This window comes from Agelaius tricolor, unplaced genomic scaffold (assembly GCF_023055355.1).
Source record: "Agelaius tricolor isolate 1412-34295 unplaced genomic scaffold, bAgeTri1.0.p SCAF_7, whole genome shotgun sequence".
NCBI lineage: Eukaryota > Metazoa > Chordata > Aves > Passeriformes > Icteridae > Agelaius > Agelaius tricolor.
This window is the reverse complement of record NW_027269267.1, coordinates 32,902,938-32,916,258: the sequence shown is the minus strand read 5'-3', so window position 1 is coordinate 32,916,258 and position 13,321 is coordinate 32,902,938.

The window sequence follows — 13,321 nt, the reverse complement described above, 5'->3', positions numbered from 1 at the left end:
AAAAATTAAGCTTAGCATTATCTTGTTACAGAAGTGGAGGAATTGTAAAGCTGAATCAATATGACTTTGAAAGCTGCTATTGAATTAGTTTCAGTTGATTAGACAGACATTTGAGTTTATAGCAGTGCAGCCTGCTGGGATTAACAGGCAATAATATCTAGATATATTTTCTGGTTACAGTTTTTTCCATGTCCATCTCATAAGCACATCTGCAGATGGCAGCAAAAAAATTACTCTATGGGAGGTGAATTTACCTATTAAAATGACATATGTTTCAGCATTCTTCCACCTTCTCTAAGTGGTTTGACTGTTTTGTGTTCCTGCCCTCTTTGTCCAGAGACTTCCAGAACAAGAGGTGGAAGCAGGAGAGTGAGTTGAGGCATTAAGGGGACAACTTTCATACCCTCTGTGTTACAGCCTTGTCACCCATGAAAGAGACTCAACTTCTACCACTACTCCAATGCTGCTTTTACTGTGAACACTACTTAGAAATAGTGGTGAGATTATCGAATATGTTGTTCTTGAAAAGACCACCAAGATCCTTAGTCATGCCTGTGAATTGACCCAATGGCAGAATACAAAAGAACATTCAACTTTGAATAAATGATAGGGTGAAAATACTTTTTAGCACATTTTCCTTAAACAAAAACTATAGTTTTTGCCTACCTAATGCTCTCAGAAAGAAAAACGCAGTGTTTTCATTTGTGCCAGAGGATTTCCAAATTTAATACATGGTAGCAGCTGGGAAAATGCAAACATGCAGCTGCTACAATTTATAAATTAGTGCAGTCCCCAGTGAAGTAAAAGTCCAATGATTTAATAACAGACTACTATTTGTTGAGTTATCTTACAAAAAACTAAAATGTTGTGACAATGTTATCCAGCACAGACTTCTTGGAACCCACATGTGGGACGAAAGGTGGAGCTTGGTGACTTGATCTTTAATCCCAGTTCAGACATGTCATCTTTTTAACCCAGCAGCCTAACAGCAGTGCCAGAGCCTGAGCATCTATTGTAGTCCTTGCACATGTGAAACTGCCTTTCATTTTGACAGGAGGTTTACCTGAGTCTGAAAGACAGTGTCATCTTTGGCCCTGCCTAAGGAGATCAGCAATTTTTGGAGATTACTAAATCCCTTTCTAGGTTAAAATAACTAGATTACAGTTCTAATAAATGCTTGATTGCGGAGGCTGCAAATTTATCATCCGTGCCAAGCAGACAAAATTGAACTGAATTTGCAAAGAATAAATGCTTTCAGCATTAAAATTATATTTTAAGACAGAAGCTGTATTCTAGGAAATCTAGGTTATCATTGACATATAGTGAGTGCCTGGCAGGTGGAATCCTTCCTAGTATACCCTTGTCAGGAGGTTATCCAGAGCATACGTTGGCATGCTATTCCTGACATCAAAGTTCTCTCCAACAGGTTTTGAAGGGAATTTTTTATTCATTTGGTCATTGGGGCACAAAATCAATAAAAACACGAGGAAAGCATTCTTGCAATTTCAAAGTCAAGCCTGGGGATTTCAGTCTCAAACCCTCTCTTTCTCTGAGAGATATCTTTGCACCACCTTTACTCCTTTCCTATTTTTGAGATGAATTTTGGGGACCAAAAGGACTTCCCTGCAGTTACCACAGTTGCTAAAGGCAATGAAGAAGCACTGTGCAATTCATACAGCAGTCTCAAGACCTGTTCACAAGAATACTAGGGGGATCCAGGAGAAAGTTCTGCCTTAGGAAATGGACAGGACAGATCATAGAATTCTAGAATGGTTTGGGTTGGAAGGGAGATTAAAGATCATTTAGTTTTTAATCCCCCGCTATGAACAGCGACCCCTTCCACTTGACCAGGTTGCTTAAATCCCAGATCCAGCCTGGCTTTGAACACCTGGAGGATTGGAGAGTCCACAACTTCTCTGGGCAACCTGTTCCAGTGCCTCACCACTGTCACAGTAAAGATTTTTCTTCCTAATATCTAACTTAAACTTTCTCTCAGTTTCTCTCTGTCTCTCCCTCCTGTCCTGTCGTACTCCTTAGCCTGGCACAACAACTGTGGCCACAGAAGTGGCATTGCCTATAAAAAGCCAAAAATAAGACAATAATATGTGGGAATAAAAATACATGTTTCAAAAGTAAAGATTGTGGTACTGTAGTGGGTTTTGGTTTCCCATGATCTGAGGAATTTCCCATGATCTGAGGAATTTCCCATGAAACTGTGGAATTGGCAACCAAGATGCTACTTCCATGGTATCTGAAGAGTCTCTGATACTGTTGGTCCATTTTCTAATTTTTGCTGGTGGAATTGTAAGGCCAAGGCAGGGTGTTGCAAATTCACTTCTGTTGTAAAGCTTTGTCATCTGAGCCCCCCATCTTCTGTTGTGCAAACACCTAGAAGAATTTCCATAAAGGAGGAGATGCAAATTGTTTCTGAGATCCCAGCAAAGGTAACAGAGTGGATTCAAGGTGAGACAGAGCCTTTCTTTGCTCCCCTGCCTTACAGCTGTTTCACGTTTCCCCAGTAAGCTTTTCAGCAGTGCAGATTTATTATGCACATTGTAGGGAGCAAGAGGCTTTGCATACTGGAAGACTACAGGTACTGCAAGGTTACAGTGTAAAAGAGGGTATCCTGAGAAAAGGCAAAAAACAGAAAGGGGAAAGAGAATCCCCCCCAGTGCTACTTACCTTCGTATGTAAATACCCCATAGATTATCAACCAAAGAAAATTAATGAAAAGCAGTGAGAAAATGAGAGAGACAGACAGGGAAAGAGACTTCTGCATTAATCCTCAAAATAAAATCAACCCAAACCAACCAACCAGAGTAAAACCACAACTGAAAAAAATTACAATAATCCTCTGGATGGCATTCTTGGTTTTATCTATTCACATGCATCCAGTGGAGAAAGGGAATATGCTGCCCAACACACAGAATCCTTTCAGATGACCTCTCATGAGTTACCTGCAGACCCCAAAACACAGCACTGAGAGAGGGGAGCCCTCACTGAGTAGTCAACGTGAGATTCACAGCTGCAGAGACAACTTAGACCTACACCTGCATGACCTCCTTAGTGGAGCAGAAAACCACCTTTAGGAATATCCTTTTGAAGTGCTCTTCACCATATATGCAGCAGGGCTATGGCTACAAAGTAGAACAAGAATGAATGTTAATTTGTACTTGGGTGCCCACATCTGAGACAGTCTTAGGGACAATAACTAATGTAATGAATTTCCAAAGGATTTGGGCAGCAAGTAGCTAAGCTTCGTGTAAACCCCTGACAGAAAGAGTAAGCTGAGAAGCAAGTCAATAATTCATTTGAAATGTCAATAATGTAAGAAGTCTCTGATACTTGACTACTTAACCTGTGTGATTAAAAAATTAACAATAAGAATATGGTTAATGTGAAAATATAAATGCAATGATCCACTTTCTTAATTCTTAGTTCTGCCCTGAAAATAAAAATATTGTACATAATAAGTAAGTCAAGCCTTGCATCAGAACTGCAGGCAATGGTGAGGAATGGAAAATCTTTTCCTCAAGGACCAGAGTAAGGATCTGGAGTACAGAAAACAATGCAGTACATTTCTATACTTCAGTTTACAGATTGATATTTGTAATTTAGGCAAACCCAAGCCTGTTTTAAGGGTGAAAAACAGCTATGTGCTATGTACAATAGCACATAGCTGGACTCCAAGGGAGCTCAACACAGGCAAGACAGAGCCTCACGTGTGGTGAGCCCTGGAGTGCTGAGATGGCCATGCCACAGCTGCAAGAATGAGGCAGTGCAAAGAGCTGGTGCCTCCATAGGGTGTGCAGAACCTTGCCTGTTTTATGTGGCTGATAGTTGGATCAGTAGTTCCCAGATGAGGGAGGCTGTAAAGGTTCAGAAAGCATGGTGCAACAACCACCCTCCCATCCACTTGTCCATCCCCAAGGATTTCTGTACAGAGGACCATCATTCAGGACATATTTGCATTCAACCTAATAATCAGTAGCAACAATTCTATTTTCATCATGTCCTTGAGAAGTAAGGCAATAAACTGCAAACAAAGTAAACACCCTTCCTTTAGAAAATGCAATTTGGACATCATATCCGAATGAATAAATCATTCCTGAAAGGCAGAAGCAATATTACTGTTGAATTAGTGCTGGATGTTCCTTTGTTAAATTGTATACAATCAAAGCAAGGTGCCAAATTACCAACTAACTGTCTGGAGGTCGATTTTTAAATTCATGGATGAGCTAATGCATTTGTGCCAGTGATCATAAAGGGAGGAGTTCACCTTGCATTAGCCTTGACTCATAACTATAAATCCACAATGTTACCAGAAATAGATGTCCTATTTCTTGTCATTGATCTGCAAGCCATAATTTAAACATTTACATGTCCTAATGTTGAGCCTTCCAATTGCCTGAAACATGTCTCTCCAGGGAATGCCCTCCATGAGGAGAGGGACTGTAAAAATAAGAGCATCTTCAGTAAAAACTGGGAACCTTTGACATCTTGAAGTTTATCAAAAGTCTCATAAGTCAAGGAGTGTCAAAACTGAAAGATAAAAGGATATTTATAAGGGTTAGATGAGGACATAACAGAAGTAAAATAAGCATACACTTGATTATAGTGTTGATGGGCAAAAGAAATTAAAAGTGAACGAATTCTGCATGACTGTTAAGCAGTAAAGCTGTAGGAATTGCTATAAAATTACCTCATGTATTCTCTTATTTTTCAGCAGAGCTAATATCATTACAATAAAGTCATTCATTAATACAAAAATCAGAGAAATGTTTCACTTGAAATAATGATATGTGTTTCCCTGACACTGATATTTTAAAAACAATACATATGGGCAATGAATGAGTCACCAGTTATGAAAAGATGTATCATTCAGGAGAAGTGAAGCACATGGCAAATTTAAAGGAAGTGGTTTCAAGGCTGTAGTACGGGCAGATGTCATTTGTAGGGGAGATGGGAGATTGCATAGATTAATTTCCAGGCATATTTGTATATTTCATAAGTGCACAAGCAAACTTCTTGACTGTTTCTTGTGAAGTGGTCCCTTTCCCAAAGAGTGGAGATTGCTGTTAGATAGCTAATTAAAGCAGTGCAACGTGAATGTCCAAACACCAAAGTACCTGAATATCAATGTGAGTCTCAAGAGCTTTTGAATTTTTAATTTAACTGGCTTTGTTCAGTCCACAGTTCAGAGAGCTGATGGTACAATAAGACTGAGAAACCCTGCAAGGAGTTCACTGCAGCATTATAGTGAATTTTATATGTTATAATTTTTATATTAATTTGAATATTTACTGCTCCTTAAAATTTCATTCTTTATATAATCTGCAGATGCTGAGTTCTGCTGAGGCCTTTAAACGAGTCTCATAAATAGATAATGATAGAATTTTTGAAAGTGTTGTGAAATTCAAAAGGACTTTGTGGTCTTTCATCATGATTCCAGTTATGAATATAGTGCTGCACATTTAAAGCCTACCTCACTTCATTTTTTCAGTTTGCCTTTTGTAGTAGTGAAAAACCAATAGAATAAAACTCTCTGTCTTCTTGCTCAGATATATCTTTAATGGCCTGTAATTTTTAATAAAATTACTTTTTAACTACTCTTTAATTCTGGATTGCTCTTTCAGAAAATCCCATGCAAATAAACAAACAAACAAAAAAAAAAAACAAAAACCAAAAAAACCAAAATAAAACCCAAACAAACAAAAAAACCCAAAGAAGAAATGTCTGTGTATTCAGTGATTCTTCAATTGTCCAGGTGGCCCTAGTCTACATTTAAATGCCTCTCATGATATCTTCAGATGTACATGCATATGTAAATTTGGTGTCTTTAAATTCTCTGCTAAAATGGGCAATAATTGAGCCATTTTGTTATTGTAGGAAGGAATAAATCTCATTAGCTGCTCTTACCTTCTAAGGTGAGCTCCAGGGGTGCTCCCCTGGTGGTGGTCTTGGGGAGCCCTGCAGGGTCATGCCCTTGTCCTTCCTCATCCCCACACCTGGGCTCCACCTGATGAAAAGTCAGCCTCAAGAAACAAGGGAACTTTGAGCACAGGGATCTCATCTACATGGCCTGGGGCCAGGAAACCCCAGCCAGGACAAGGAAGCACTGCTGACCCCCAGAGCTCCAGGGGACTCCAGCAGAAGCATTGCCCAGTTCACATCAACGACAAAGCTTATTCTGACATAGCCTCCACCATCACTGCTGGCCATGTTTGCAAGCAGTACAGGATATTTTGATGCAGTTTGGCAAGACCAGTGCTCACCCTTCCTAGCAAAGTTTTATGATCTTAGCATACCTTTAAGGGAAACAGAGAGGTTTTAGTACTTCTGTATTGATCAATTATTTAATGAATAAAGTAAATTTTCTGGCCTTGGCTGTTGACTGTAAACAAGGAAAATTTCTTTGATTGTTACTTGATGCCTCTGTTAATATTTTTTGGCTCTTATACATCATATAAAATTGAATATCATGTCTTTATATAGGAAAAGCTTGATCCTGTTTTATAAAAGCTGGTGTGCACTTTTCTATTGCTTTGGAAGGGATTGTTTTGGATAGCCTAAAACATAAATTCTTTTCTGGGTCTGTTGAAAATATTCTGCAGCAGAAAGAAGAGGCCTAAGTTGCCTGACACCAACTTCATGTGAGTTTCAGATGTTTAGAATTTCTTTAAAACCAAAATGTGGAGTTGTATCTCTCTTCTAATCTGGCTTTTTGGGCACTGTAACTAATAAAGCTCTTCTTATCCTACTTATCCCTCTAATTCTCCAGACACTTGTATCAATCTTTTAAAACTGTAACTTCAGTGTTTTATTCAATATTTCATAATACAAGAAAAAATTTTGCTGTTATTACTTTTGAGTTTAGCTCCTTTATTTCACTGGCAGTCCTCATTGTAAGCTAAAAGCTTAGAACATTCTAAAAGCTCCTTACCCATCTTCCTTTGTTTATCATAATTTCAAATATATTATAATTTCTTTCTCTGACTGGCATCAAACTTAGGTGTGGTGACTCACTGCCTTCTCCCACCAGATGCTGAATGTCTCCAAATTGTTCCATGACATCCTGAGACAACATTGTGCTGTGCTGACCCACACTTAATGAGAAGAATCTTTTCCCCCTATACCCATGTGAAGTTTCCCTTGCCAAGCTTGCAGCCACCACCTCTTCTCCTTGCACCTTTGGAAAGCATCCAGCTCTTTTCTCCTACAAGGTCCCTTGGAAAACAGGTAAATTCCTCTTTTTGCCTTCTCTTTTGCAGGCTGACCAAGTCAAGGCCCCTCAGTGTCCTTCCACTCATCATGTGTTGCTCAGTGGTCCTTCCACACACTCTCTCCTGCTTATCGATGTCCTTCCTGAATGAGGAAGGCAAAAGCTGACACAGAATCCCCTCCAAAGCCTTGCAAATGCCAGGTAAAAGGGAATAAACACTTCCTGGCTATATTCTTGCTAATACAGCCCAGTCTCTGCTAGTCTTCATCACGATGCTGACTCATGTTCAGCCTGCTGTATACCAGGTTCTCCTGGTCTTTTTGGGGAAAGCCACTCCTTTGCACCTTGCTCATTCCCTGCACAGTTATATAGAGTATTCCTGTCCCAGATTCAGGAATTTGTATTTTAATTTGTTTAATTTCATTGCTTCTTTCAGCTGATTCTTTCATTGTGGTTCTTGTGAATGGGAACTCTACCCACCAGCATGTAAAGATCTCTTTCCAGCCTAGTGCCAGCTGCTAACTCAGTGAGTCCTCTCTCCTTTTGAGGGTACAGAACTTTTATGGAGAGCATCAACATTCAGACTCAATATCAACTGCCATTAGCTGGTGCATAATGTCTTCCAGCTCCTGCCAGAAATATCTTACAGGTTTGATATCAGACTTCTAATATTCAGACAATTCCTTCTTTGAAAATTAATGGTGTGCACATTTGACAAATATCTACACTGTTCATTGAGGTACATTTGAAACACCATGGCATTGATATATGCAGGTCCAGACTGGCTTTGGATGCTTCCAGCAGTGTGCTTGTCTCCCCAAGTTCATTTAGGAGAATTTTCTGTGATTTAGGAGAACTCACTGTTGAAAATAATGATTTTCTTGCTTCTTCTTTTGCTTAATGCTTGTTTGTTTCACCTTGTCTTATCCTGAACATTTAGTTTTCCCTTTTGTTTGCATCTTCAAGTTTCCATTCAGCTACATAGATCCTCAAAGCCTAATGTATTCAAAATACATCTCTGTGCCCAGGGAACACAAGAATAAACTAAGAAAGAGAATGACACTTTCAATAGCTTCTGAGATATTTTTTCTCTCATTGCTACAAGGTCTGCAACAAAGTTCAAGGATCTTTCCAAATGTGCTAGCTGAGTACTCAGAGTTCTCATATAACCACACAGCAGCTCTTACTGCAGAGTTGTATTTCCCAAACAATTTCCACTTTTAGCCAGACATGAATTTAAATTTAAAGAATAATTCTTCAAATAGCAATTAATTGGCTATAAAATTTATGTTCCACATTGGAAACAGAAGGCTCATTTCCTTAAAGGCTACTCAGTACCTCATATTCAATGCTCAGTATGTTGCATATTTAAGCAAAGATATAATGCACCCTACTTGTACACATCTACCTAAATTTCATCAGCTTTGAGGTTCCTTCTGAAAACCACAGTGTCTTGAGATTCCCCTGTGACCAATTTGGATGACAACCTCCAGTTTGGCTTTGTCATTCAATAAGAATCTGATGTTCAAGTGTTCCCAGCCATGAACATTCCCTGAAACTAACCATGACCACGACTACTATATTTGCATTAAAAAATGTAGAGTCCAAACCCACCAAAATTGGACAAATAACGCAGAAATAAAGTTTCTGGTTTCACATTTTCCAGGCATGGTAGATTACTGACTACAACAAATATCATTCTCTGTGGTGATATAAGGACTACCTTGCTCTTGGCAATTAAATCCCATTCTATAAAGGGAAAACAAAAAAATTAGAAGCAGGCTCAGTTCCAAAACCAGCAGGATTTCCAAGGCACTCATTTTTTGTGCATTTGCCAGCAAAACACAGGTATGGTAATACATGGCTATCCATGAAGGCTCAAGGATTGATAGAAAGGTCTAAGGATAATGCCATGTCTGGCGTAAATACATGTCTGGATTGTATGGCTGCTCCTGCTTATATTTCACACCTGTTACCAACAGGGAATGCTGACTCCAGAAGCCAAACATAGAATCAGGGTCAAGAGCAATACTGAATCCAAAGGACCCCCAGCAATAAAAGTCACCCAGAAATCTAGGCAGCACAAATTATAAACAAGATCATTACAGCAGCATTTTATCTCAAATGAAAACACCTGGGCCAAGTACATGCCCTACACATGCTTGTGTCAACTTGACAAAAGCTGCTGCAAGGCAAAAAAACAATAGCAAATGGTCCTTCAAGCATTGAACTTGTTGCTGCATGGAGTTGTTTCCTCCTAAAGAGTTTAAAAATGAATTTTCAGGAGATGCCTGAAGTCAACTGATTCCCTTTTCTCCAGAAACTCCTATCTGGAAAGGCAGATGTCAATCAGACCATTTTGGCTTTTTAGGTTTTCCTTCAAATCCAGCACTTCATGCTCCTGTCAGCAACTGCATCTCAGAGCATGTGGATACACCCAGTTCAGAGGCAGGGAAACTCTATATTTATTACTCTACCCCTGGTGCTGCAGCTGAGGGAGTGAACCTGAGGAGTGCTGGAGCCAGACTGAATGTCCTAAAACAGGAGCCCATCATCAGCTGCTAAGGGACTTGTAAGAAGCTGTTCCAAAAGTGGGGCACTGCAGCATACAAGTGCTTGACACTCAGTTCTTTTGTCTCTGTTTTCCCTTCCATGTCCTCCAGCAGAACTGGATGGAATGGCACTGTCTATTTCCAGGGCAGCTTTACCAGATAGGCAGGGGAACAAATTATCAAAATGAATCATACCAATGGTTCATCTCATCACTCCTGGCTGCCCACAGAAGGTTCTGCTTCATATGAGGATGTTAATCATAGTCCTCCTGCCCTCTTAACACATCCATTTTAGGCAAGAGAAAAAACCAATCTATAATATTTTTTGCTACCTGGCAATAAATTCTCTCTCCTTTTATTGTGATGCAGTTGAACCCTTTCATAGTTTATGATGTGACTTGATTTGCAGAATTCATAATGCCACTAAATAGATCTGCAGCTCTGACCTATAAATACTGAGGTATGTGGCTTCTCCATTTATAAACAGGGTTGGTGATGAGAGCAAATTAGATAAAGTGTTGTGGGCTGCAGGAGGTGTGAACTGAAAGGCTACCACTCTGCCTTCCTAATCTAATCTTAATATTTATCACTCTGCAAGAGAGAAGTCTCCTCCTTTGGTGATATCTGCATTGCAAATCTTTTGAATTGTTAATGTTTTCCCTGAACAGCCATACTGCCCCCTTATTTACTATGAGAGGTGGTGAGAGAATATGGAGAGTGTAAAAATTGACCATCGTTGATGGTCTTTCTATTCATTTGAATGGGGAGAAGAAAGGGACACATAAAAAGGTACTTTTCTTGACTTATTTCAGACTTTGCACAGGAACAGAGAAGTTCTTATTTTTAGTCAAGATTTACTTGTGTTAGACTCTATATTCCTTTCAAAAACATGAGGAATGTCTTTATTTCCCAGAAAATGGCCATTGCATTCATCATTTGCAGAAGTAACTTCATATTACAGTGGTGGCCATCTCTTGCCTAGTGTTAGTAAGGGGTACTAAATATTTAAGAAATGAATGACAGAAAAGAATTACAGAAATTCTGGCCTTACTGGATTTTTATGCCCATTTTAAAAACCTGTGGGGACAGGTATTATATGACAATTTGAAGGGCTGTAAAAGTTTTCCTGCTACTAGCCTAAGAAATGTTAGTGATGACTAATGTAGCTGTCTCAGACTTGTAATAAATTTTTTGTAGTAACCTATACCGTTATAAGTTCTTTTTGGCTACATATTACCTGTAGTACTTCAACCATCTGCTGACACTGAGGCTTTAGAAAAAGTGGTCTTATGGAAATTGGGTGCCATTTAGCAATCTTATGCCAGCAGCTACTGAATGGAAAAAATATTGCACTCAGTGGGGAGGCAACTAGGCAAAATCCTGCTTTGATATATGGCTTGCTCTCTTAAAAAACTCTGGAACTTGGGAGGTTCAATTCAAATCACCACCATCCCTGGCAGAACTCTTTAGCTCTCTTTTCTGTGGCTCCACTGTGCAGGAAGAGCAACAGGATCATTAGATGCCAAATGCAAATTACTGCTCCATTGAAATGGAAACTTGCTGCAGAGGAGGTTCATCCTTCATTCAGGTTGGAAAGCACACTTGAAAATAGTTTTCAACACAGAACTAGCAGAGCCCATGAGTGTCTAATAGTTCTCAGGGCATTTTCTGTAGAACAGCCACAAGACAGGAGAGAGCAAAGAAATATGTGGATGAGAACATGCAATCAAGGCAATTTGGAAACTAACCTAACCTTCTGTGTCTCCTTTCCATAGTTTCATTCTCTTTCAGAGAACCCATTAAAACTTCAGAGGAAGTGAGGAAGGAGCAAGATGTTATAAACCTCTTCGAATTGTCTTGAGCTGCCCTGTTGTCAAAATCAAATTAAACAAACGTGTGGAAAGCAACTCTTAGGGCTGACTCTCCAAAGCTTTTCAATAGATACCATTTTTCATTTGAAAGACACTTCAGAACCTACACTATTCTCTGGTTTTTGAGTGCCATATCACTTAAGTTCTGTATTTTCTGAACTACATGATGATCAAGAACTTCCCAGAACTGGAAGGCTGTGCTTGGGACTTTTTCTCTTTATGTCCTACTTCTTCTGGAACCCTATTGCTGACTCAGAGCACCTTACTACTTTTGCAAAAGTATAAGAGATAAAGTGAAATGAAAAGAGGCTTTTAGAGTTTGAGAGAGAGGAAAAAGTTAATTAAAATAATATCTAGGGTGAAGTACAATCAGGGAGAATGGTATCAATAATTCTTTACAATATAGCTTTTTAATGGAAGGTCATCAGCTAATCAGCTGGGGCTAGCAAAGTGCTCTTCTCTCTACTCAAGTGCCTGAGGGCAGAGTGCAACCAGTCTATCAGATTTTCTTGTCTGTTAAACAAGAGCAGTGTGTAGGTAGCAGCAGTCAGAGGCATCACTGAAGAAGCAGCACTTCAGGGGTTTTCTACCTCTTCCCGTCTAGGGTTACAGAACTTGGATTTGAACTGAGCAGATCTCCCTGACCTTCAAAGAAATATAGAAGTGACACCGTTGAACTCAGTCCCTCTGCCTTTGAATAAATAATGCACTGCTTCAAAATCAGTTGTTTTGGCTCCCCATGATGAGAACTTAGACCTGTTGAGCCCAGGTGAGCCCACAGGAGTAAGGCAGATGAGTGAAGGTTCCAGCAGCAGGGAAGACACTGAAATAACAAGAAACAAGAAATAACAAGATCTTCCATAAATGAGTGTTTCTGGACAAAAGGGTCAGAATCATAATTCAGACTTTTCCTATTGAAAAGTCCTTTGAAATGTCCCCATCTTAAATAACATTGTCAAGTATGTCTGGTTGTCTGTGCTTGTGTAAAGATACATTATTTTAGTAGCAAATGAAATCATAACCATAAATAATGGAGAGATTGGTGTATCTCATTGAAATACATACAATTTGTCCAAAATGAGCACTGTGGTATTTCAAATCTGAGCTAAATTTTGAATGGATTAATGAGACTCAAGTAAGATATTTGAATTTGTTTTAGACTTACTCACTTCAGTGGTACTTAAATATCTCTCAAACAGGTTAATAAGGAAAGGTAAATCATCATTAAATTGAAAGATGATACACACATTCACACTATTTAAATCAGACCAAGTTTATGGGTATAGATGAAGATTTAATAATTCAGATTTCTGACACATTTTAACATTTAACTCTGCAAAAAGCCACTTCTATGCTGATTGCCTTCATTGCATTTTTGCAGTTAGTTATTGTGCAGAGCTAACAGCAGGGTCTGTGTCTGCAAAGGCTCTGTTTTCCCTCCTGGCAAGAGAGATGTGATAGAGTTTATCTCCATTTTGTACAAGTGTGCCCTGACCCTACTCAAGCACATTGGGAAGAAAAGCATTATTTAAAATGGATGTTTTCCTACTGCTTTTACAGAAAGTCATGTCCTCTCATTCCCCTGTTAATCCCCACACGTTGTTTATGTCTGCATAAGTGGTCAGCCTTTTACAGCACCCCAAAGGAATACAACTCCTTGGCTTGTAAACAGATGA